Consider the following 9,280-nt stretch of genomic DNA (forward strand, 5'->3'; position numbering starts at 1 on the left):
ACAATTATATGTGGACATACGCTCCATAGTTGTACAAGTATACATGGTTATATTGTACTTTTTATAATAAAACATACTTGAAACAAGAAAAAGCATGTTAATTGTGGTAACAATTTAATTATTGATTTTACATTGCTTCTCCCTGTCTCATGTTGTAATGGCTGTCGTGGTGAATGGATGACAAAACGCAGATGGGAATGCTCATTCTTCTATTTAATTAGAATAAAATGAACACGGAAAACAAGAAAGCCTGTCTGTCGGTTTGTCATTTTTTGGACTTACATACAGCAGTGCAAAATCAACAACCCACAAACCCCAGGTGAAAACACACTCCTAATATATGACTCCCAATCAGGAACAACGACATACAGCTGTTCCTGATCGGGAGCCACACAGACTAACAAAGAAACAGAACAACTAGATAAACCATAGAAAACCAACTGTCACAAAATCCATCGTGCTGTTGAAAGGAGGACCAAGGCGCAGCGGGAATATGGATGCTCATATTTTAATTTTAAAAAAAGGAGTAAAGCATCCACTGAAAAAACAATAAACACAACAGGGACAGTCTTACAGGCATACAAAAACGCAGTGCAAGAACAACCACCCACAACCCCAAAGAAAAACACACACACCTATATAGGACTTCCAATCAACGGCAACTCAACACACCTGCCTTCAATTGGAAGTCCCAATCAACAATACAAACATTCCCATACACAAAACTGCCACGTCCTGACCCCAAAACTAAAACAATAGCTCCATCTGCTGGTCAGGACGTGACAGTACCCCCCCCCCCTAAAGGTGCAGACCCCGGAATGCACCTACCAACAGAAAACACCAACAAAAAACCCATAAACAATAACCCCTAAACAATAAGGGAGGGAAGGGGGGTGGCTGCTGTCACCGACGGCACTGTGCTACACCCTCCCTCCCCAACCCACCTATCCTGGAGGTGGCTCAGGTGCAGGACGTGGACCTCGCTCCACCTTCGGCGTCGCCCACTTTGGTGGCGCCGATAGCTGCACCGGGCAGACGGGCCACTCGGGCTGACCCTGGCAGACCGACCACTCGGGCTGGGTCGGAAGACATGCGGGCCACTCGGGCTGGGCCGGAGACAGGAGGACCACTCGGGCTGGGCCGGAGGACAGGAGGGCCACTCGGGCTGGGCCGGAGGGCAGGAGGGCCACTCGGGCTGGGCCGGGGGCCACTCGGGCCACTCGGGCTGGGCAGGAGGGCCAGTCGGGCTGGGCCGGAGGACAGGAGGGCCACTCGGGCTGGGCCGGAGGACAGGAGGGCCACTCGGGCTGGGCCGGAGGGCAGGCAGGGCACCCTGGCAGAACCGGGCAGTCGGGCCACTCTGGCAGAACCGGGCAGTCGGGCCACTCTGGCAGAACCGGGCAGTCGGGCCACTCTGGCAGAACCGGGCAGTCGGGCCACTCTGGCAGAACCGGGCAGTCTGGCAGAACCGGGCAGTCTGGCCACTCTGGCAGTTCCGGGCAGTCTGGCCACTCTGGCAGAACCGGGCAGTCTGGCCACTCTGGCAGAACCGGGCAGTCTGGCCACTCTGGCAGAACCGGGCAGTCTGGCCACTCTAGCAGAACCGGGCAGTCTGGCCACCCTGGCAGAACCGGGCAGTCGGGCCACTCTGGCAGTTCCGGGCAGTCGGGCCACTCTGGCAGCTTCTGACTAGCGGGCGGCTCTGGCGGCTCCTGACTAGCGGGCGGCTCTGGTGACTCCTGACTGGCGGGCAGCTCTGGTGACGTACGACTGGCGGGCAGCTCTGGCGACGTACGACTGGCGGGCAGCTCTGGCGACGTACGACTGGCGGGCAGCTCTGGCGACGTACGACTGGCGGGCAGCTCTGGTGACTGTTGACTGACGGGCAGCTCTGGCGACTGTTGACTGGCGGGCAGCTCTGGTGACTGTTGACTTGCGGGCAGCTCTGGCGACTTACGCCTGGCGAGACTGGGCTGACGCACTAGACTCCTGATGCGTGGGGCTGGTACTGGACGTGCCAGCCTGGAGACACGCACCTCCATGCTAGTGCGTCTAGCGGGAAACACCGGACCGAAAGGGCGCACTGGTGGTCTTGAGTGCAGGGTTGGCTTCACCCCTTCCGCTCGATGCTCACCTTGCCCTGGCACCTGCGGGGCGCTGGTACCGGGCGGACTGGGCTGTGCGTCCGTATAGGCGAGATGGTGCGTACCTCAGCGTAACATGGCGCCCTCCACCTCATACGCACCTCCCTGTAGTCACGGGTAGCTGGCTTACGGCTCTTCCCTGGCCTGGCCAAACTACTCGTGTGCCCCCCCCAAAAAAAAATGTTGGGGCTGCCTCTCAGGTTCCCTTAGCTCCCTTAACTTGTCCTCCCAGAATTGTCTTTCGTCCTGCCAGGTCCATTCCTCCATTTTTTTCTCCAGTGGCTTCCTCCTCTTCTGCTGCTTGGTCCTTTGGTGGGTGGTTCTGTCACAAAATCCTTCGTGCTGTTGAAAGGAGGACCAAGGCGCAGCGGGAATATGGATGCTCATATTTTAATTTTTTAAAAAGGAGTAAAGCATCCACTGAAAAAACAATAAACACAACAGGGACAGTCTTACAGGCATACAAAAACGCAGTGCAAGAACAACCACCAATAACCCCAAAGAAAAACACACACACCTATATAGGACTTCCAATCAACGGCAACTCAACACACCTGCCTTCAATTGGAAGTCCCAATCAACAATACAAACATTCTCATACAAAAAACTGCCACGTCCTGACCCCAAAACTAAAACAATAGCTCCATCTGCTGGTCAGGACGTGACACCAACACTAGAACAAAACTTAAACCCCAGACTACATAAATCAAACACCCCTTAAATAACACACACAACCCGAACCATATGAAACAAATACCCCTCTGCCACGTCCTGACCAAATATAATACAATTACTCCCTCTGCTGGTCAGGACGTGACAGTACCCCCCCTAAAGGTGCAGACCCCAGAATGCACCTAAAAAGAAAAACCAAAATCCCCCCCAAAACAAGAACAAAAACAAAACCCAAATACCCCCTAAACAAAAAGGGAGGGAAGGGAGGGTGGCTGCCGTCAACGACGGCACTAGTGCTACACCCCCCCTCCCCAACCCACCTATACTGGAGGTGGCTTAGGTTCGGGACGTGGACTCCGCTCCACCCTAGGCTTCGCCCACTTAGGTGGCTCTGGACTGGCGGGCGGCTCTGGCGGCTCTGGACTGGCGGGCGGCTCTGGACTGGCGGGCAGCTCCGGACTGGCGGGCGGCTCTGGACTGGCGGGCGGCTCTGGCGGCTCCGGACTGGCGGACGGCTCTTGAAATGTCCAAAAAAGGTATTTAAATGGGCCTACCAGACATCTTCTTGAGAGAAGATAAGGTCAGGGACTCCTGACTTACTCTCTGTCATGTTGAAATAGGTTCTCCTGTCTTACTTTCTGTCATGTTGAGATGGGTTTCCCTGTCTTACTTTCTGTCATGTTGAGATGGGTTAGTTCTTCTTGAGAGAACTAACCCAAAATTAGTCGAACTAACCCAAAATTAGTCGAAAGGCTAAGGGATTCTCTTCCTGAGAAGAAGCTGACAGCCTTCAAACAGAGCAAAAAAAGTGGTCCCAAACAATATGTCAAAAAGAATAAAAAAATGATACAGCTGTCTTTAATAAGATCAAACTGAACTAACTGCTATCTTGAAATGTTGAAAAAGTGTTTTTAAATAGCTCAGTCTTATCACTCAATATGAGTCAAAATCTGTCCCAGGAGGTGTTGGAGGGTGGGTTGGGTTGGTCCCAGGAGGTGTAGGAGGGTGGGTTGGGTTGGTCCCAGGAGGGGATGGAGGGTGGGGTGGGGTGGTCCCAGGAGGGGATGGAGGGTGGGTTGGGGTGGTCCCAGGAGGGGTTGGAGGGTGGGTTGGGGTGGTCACAGGAGGGGATGGAGGGTGGGTTGGGGTGGTCCCAGGAGGGGTTGGAGGGTGGGTTGGGGTGGTACCAGGAGGGGTTGGAGGGTGGGTTGGGGTGGTCCCAGGAGGGGATGGAGGGTGGGTTGGGGTGGTCCCAGGAGGGGATGGAGGGTGGGTTGGGGTGGTCCCAGGAGGGGTAGGAGGGTGGATTGGGGTGGTCCCAGGAGGGGTAGGAGGGTGGGTTGGGGTGGTCCCAGGAGGGGATGGAGGGTGGGTTGGGGTGGTCCCAGGAGGGGTTGATGCAGCTCAGGTGAGTGATTTTATATGTGGTTAATTATAATTGTATTTACCTGCAATACCTGGTTTACATAATATACTGATATTTATATTTTAACAGTATTGTGTCTCTGGCTGTATAACCATTCCTGCTGCTATTAGTTCTGATATATATTTTAACAGTATTGTATCTCTAGCTGTATAGCCATTCCTGCTGCTATTTGTTCTTGTCTGTGTTCCTTTATAATAAATAAAAAAGTTGATCACAAAAAAAGGAAAAGTGCGCAGAGTTTCAACTGAAAATCAGAGACGGGAAAATCAAGTCACATGCTTCCACTGTGGCAAGGTGGGACATCAGGCTTCTTCTACATGCTGGTGTAAGGACATGGATTGTCCAGCCTGTGGTATAAAGGGATGTCAGGATTCTACATGCTGGTGTAAGGACATGGATTGTCCAGCCTGTGGTATAAAGGGATGTCAGGATTCTACATGCTGGTGTAAGGACATGGATTGTCCAGCCTGTGGTATAAAGGGATGTCAGGATTCTACATGCTGGTGTAAGGACATGGATTGTCCAGCCTGTGGTATAAAGGGATGTCAGGATTCTACATGCTGGTGTAAGGACATGGATTGTCCAGCCTGTGGTATAAAGGGATGTCAGGATTCTACATGCTGGTGTAAGGACATGGATTGTCCAGCCTGTGGTATAAAGGGATGTCAGGATTCTACATGTTGGTGTAAGGACATGGATTGTCCAGCCTGTGGTATAAAGGGATGTCAGGATTCTACATGCTGGTGTAAGGACATGGATTGTCCAGCCTGTGGTATAAAGGGATGTCAGGATTCTACATGCTGGTGTAAGGACATGGATTGTCCAGCCTGTGGTATAAAGGGATGTCAGGATTCTACATGCTGGTGTAAGGACATGGATTGTCCAGCCTGTGGTATAAAGGGATGTCAGGATTCTACATGCTGGTGTAAGGACATGGATTGTCCAGCCTGTGGTATAAAGGGATGTCAGGATTCTACATGCTGGTGTAAGGACATGGATTGTCCAGCCTGTGGTATAAAGGGATGTCAGGATTCTACATGCTGGTGTAAGGACATGGATTGTCCAGCCTGTGGTATAAAGGGATGTCAGGATTCTACATGCTGGTGTAAGGACATGGATTGTCCAGCCTGTGGTATAAAGGGGTGTCAGGATTCTACATGCTGGTGTAAGGACATGGATTGTCCAGCCTGTGGTATAAAGGGATGTCAGGATTCTACATGCTGGTGTAAGGACATGGATTGTCCAGCCTGTGGTATAAAGGGATGTCAGGATTCTACATGCTGGTGTAAGGACATGGATTGTCCAGCCTGTGGTATAAAGGGGTGTCAGGATTCTACATGCTGGTGTAAGGACATGGATTGCCCAGCCTGTGGTATAAAGGGATGTCAGGATTCTACATGCTGGTGTAAGGACATGGATTGTCCAGCCTGTGGTATAAAGGGATGTCAGGATTCTACATGCTGGTGTAAGGACATGGATTGTCCAGCCTGTGGTATAAAGGGATGTCAGGATTCTACATGCTGGTGTAAGGACATGGATTGTCCAGCCTGTGGTATAAAGGGATGTCAGGATTCTACATGCTGGTGTAAGGACATGGATTGTCCAGCCTGTGGTATAAAGGGATGTCAGGATTCTACATGCTGGTGTAAGGACATGGATTGTCCAGCCTGTGGTATAAAGGGATGTCAGGATTCTACATGCTGGTGTAAGGACATGGATTGTCCAGCCTGTGGTATAAAGGGATGTCAGGATTCTACATGCTGGTGTAAGGACATGGATTGTCCAGCCTGTGGTATAAAGGGATGTCAGGATTCTACATGCTGGTGTAAGGACATGGATTGTCCAGCCTGTGGTATAAAGGGATGTCAGGATTCTACATGCTGGTGTAAGGACATGGATTGTCCAGCCTGTGGTATAAAGGGATGTCAGGATTCTACATGCTGGTGTAAGGACATGGATTGTCCAGCCTGTGGTATAAAGGGATGTCAGGATTCTACATGCTGGTGTAAGGACATGGATTGCCCAGCCTGTGGTATAAAGGGATGTCAGGATTCTACATGCTGGTGTAAGGACATGGATTGTCCAGCCTGTGGTATAAAGGGATGTCAGGATTCTACATGCTGGTGTAAGGACATGGATTGTCCAGCCTGTGGTATAAAGGGGTGTCAGGATTCTACATGCTGGTGTAAGGACATGGATTGTCCAGCCTGTGGTATAAAGGGGTGTCAGGATTCTACATGCTGGTGTAAGGACATGGATTGTCCAGCCTGTGGTAAAAAAATACACACTTGACAAATCCTCTAGAAACAAAAAGAGAACAGAAAATGCAAAACGGGAAACAAGAAACATGTTCACACTATTGAGTAAGAGAACACTGAGGTGAGTGACTCATCAGACCAGGAAATCACACTGAAACACCTTCCACTTCAACCAGCGCACCTCGTGTTAAAGACTTACACAGGTGAATCTGTCACCTTGAGAGACATCACTGATGTCACAGTTCAGGTATACAGACAAACTGAAAGCTGCCACTCTACCTCCTGAAAGGAGACTATGTGTCACTACTGGGATGTTCATAGTTGGAGAAAATCACACTGGACTGGCCATCAGTGCAGACAATGACACGTGGAGACATAGACCTACCTGCCATCTTAAAGAAACAGACAGATTTAATGGACAGCAGGGTTGTATGAACGACATCACAGGGAAGCTTGGCATTAAGCCAGACAGCAAACCAAAGGTTCTGAAAGCAGGACCTGTAGCTTCTGCTATCAGACCAAAAGTCTAGGCTGACTTGGAGGTTTAGTCAAGAATAAAGTACTGGAGCCGGTCAGCATGAGTGAATGCATGAGCAACACCCATCTACCAGTCCTTAACACTAGAACCACCTGGTCTATCAGCCTATCAGAACACCCATCTACCAGTCCTTAACACTAAAACCACCTGGTCTTTCAGCCTATCAGAACACCCATCTACCAGTCCTTAACACTAGAACCACCTGGTCTATCAGCCTATCAGAACACCCATCTACCAGTCCTTAACACTAGAACCACCTGGTCTTTCAGCCTATCAGAACACCCATCTACCAGTCCTTAACACTAGAACCACCTGGTCTATCAGCCTATTAGAACACCCATCTACCAGTCATTAATTAACACTAGAACCACCTGGTCTATCAGCCTATCAGAACACCCATCTACCAGTCCTTAACACTAGAACCACCTGGTCTATCAGCCTATTAGAACACCCATCTACCAGTCATTAATTAACACTAGAACCACCTGGTCTATCAGCCTATCAGAACACCCATCTACCAGTCCTTAACACTAGAACAACCTGGTCTATCAGCCTATTAGAACACCCATCTACCAGTCATTAATTATCACTAGAACCACCTGGTCTATCAGCCTATCAGAACACCCATCTACCAGTCCTTAACACTAGAACCACCTGGTCTATCAGCCTATCAGAACACCCATCTACCAGTCCTTAACACTAGAACCACCTGGTCTATCAGCCTATCAGAACACCCATCTACCAGTCCTTAACACTAGAACCACCTGGTCTATCAGCCTATCAGAACACCCATCTACCAGTCCTTAACACTAGAACCACCTGGTCTATCAGCCTATCAGAACACCCATCTACCAGTCCTTAACACTAGAACCACCTGGTCTATCAGCCTATCAGAACACCCATCTACCAGTCCTTAACACTAGAACCACCTGGTCTTTCAGCCTATCAGAACACCCATCTACCAGTCCTTAACACTAGAACCACCTGGTCTATCAGCCTATCAGAACACCCATCTACCAGTCCTTAACACTAGAACCACCTGGTCTATCAGCCTATCAGAACACCCATCTACCAGTCCTTAACACTAGAACCACCTGGTCTATCAGCCTATCAGAACACCCATCTACCAGTCCTTATCACTAGAACCACCTGGTCTATCAGCCTATCAGAACACCCATCTACCAGTCCTTAACACTAGAACCACCTGGTCTATCAGCCTATCAGAACACCCATCTACCAGTCCTTAACACTAGAACCACCTGGTCTATCAGCCTATCAGAACACCCATCTACCAGTCCTTAACACCAGAACCACCTGGTCTATCAGCCTATCAGAACACCCATCTACCAGTCCTTAATTAACACTAGAACCACCTGGTCTATCAGCATATACGTCCCCGCTAGAGAAAGTTGCCAGGCGTCCACATTAGCATAAGCATCAGATGCATATCAACCAGCAAGGTGCAAGGTGTGAAAACATGGTTTGTTAAATAAACACTTGATACATAGTGTATAAACTATTGTAAAGGATAAATTACATGAAGAAATATGAGTGGAAATATATAAATAAAATAACAACAATTGTTAATTCTACAAAGTAGAAAATAAAATTGTCCTACAGCCTATTTCCTTGACAATAAAACACTACAGCGTAATCCATTTGATCAACTGTATTTGTAGATTCGATTAGTAATGGAGTTATAGTAAGTAATAAAGTCAATTTACAGTTTCTTTTGACAAATTAGAAACAAAAAAATCTATAATAATAATAAAACCAGCCAGGTCAGCTGGTGAAACGATTTGCTGTATTCCTAATCAAAAGCACCAGGGAACAATTGTAAAAGATGAATTTCATAAATACATATTTGTGGAAATATATTGATGACAAGATATTAAAACAATAATTTGTTGATTGTATCAGACACTGTACCGCGCCTTTACACGTGAATCAATCCCATCTTCTCTTTATGCTTCGCGTCCACAAACAAATCTAATCGGTTTTCATTGGCCTTGTTCGGTGGGCACCTGCCGACTTGACATTGTGTCTTCTTTTCTCCCCCGAGGGAGATGTGGTGCCTGGGGGAAAAGGGAGAGCAGGACCTGCTGCCTGCTTGGTGACTGTAGCTTCTTTCTCCCCCGAGGGAGATGTGGTGCCTGGGGGAAGAGTGAGAACAGGACCTGCTTCCTGCTTGGTGACTGTAGCTTCTTTCTCCCCCGAGGGAGATGTGGTGCCTGGGGGAAAA

The 9,280-nt window shown here is 49.1% G+C and overlaps 1 protein-coding gene across 1 annotated transcript in view; it reads left to right on the forward strand.

The window, feature by feature from the left end:
• Positions 1–248, forward strand: part of LOC145877382 (stonustoxin subunit beta-like) — a 2,321-nt gene extending 2,073 nt beyond the window's left edge. Inside the window, exon 2 of the mRNA XM_082972697.1 lies at positions 1–248. This exon is cut by the window's left edge and continues 1,594 nt beyond it. The gene's annotated coding sequence lies outside the window, so the exon portion shown is untranslated.
• The last annotated feature ends 9,032 nt before the right edge of the window (positions 249–9,280 follow it).

This window comes from Salmo salar, unplaced genomic scaffold, assembly GCF_965601325.2.
Source record: "Salmo salar unplaced genomic scaffold, fSalSal1 ptg000984l, whole genome shotgun sequence".
Classification (NCBI taxonomy): domain Eukaryota; kingdom Metazoa; phylum Chordata; class Actinopteri; order Salmoniformes; family Salmonidae; genus Salmo; species Salmo salar.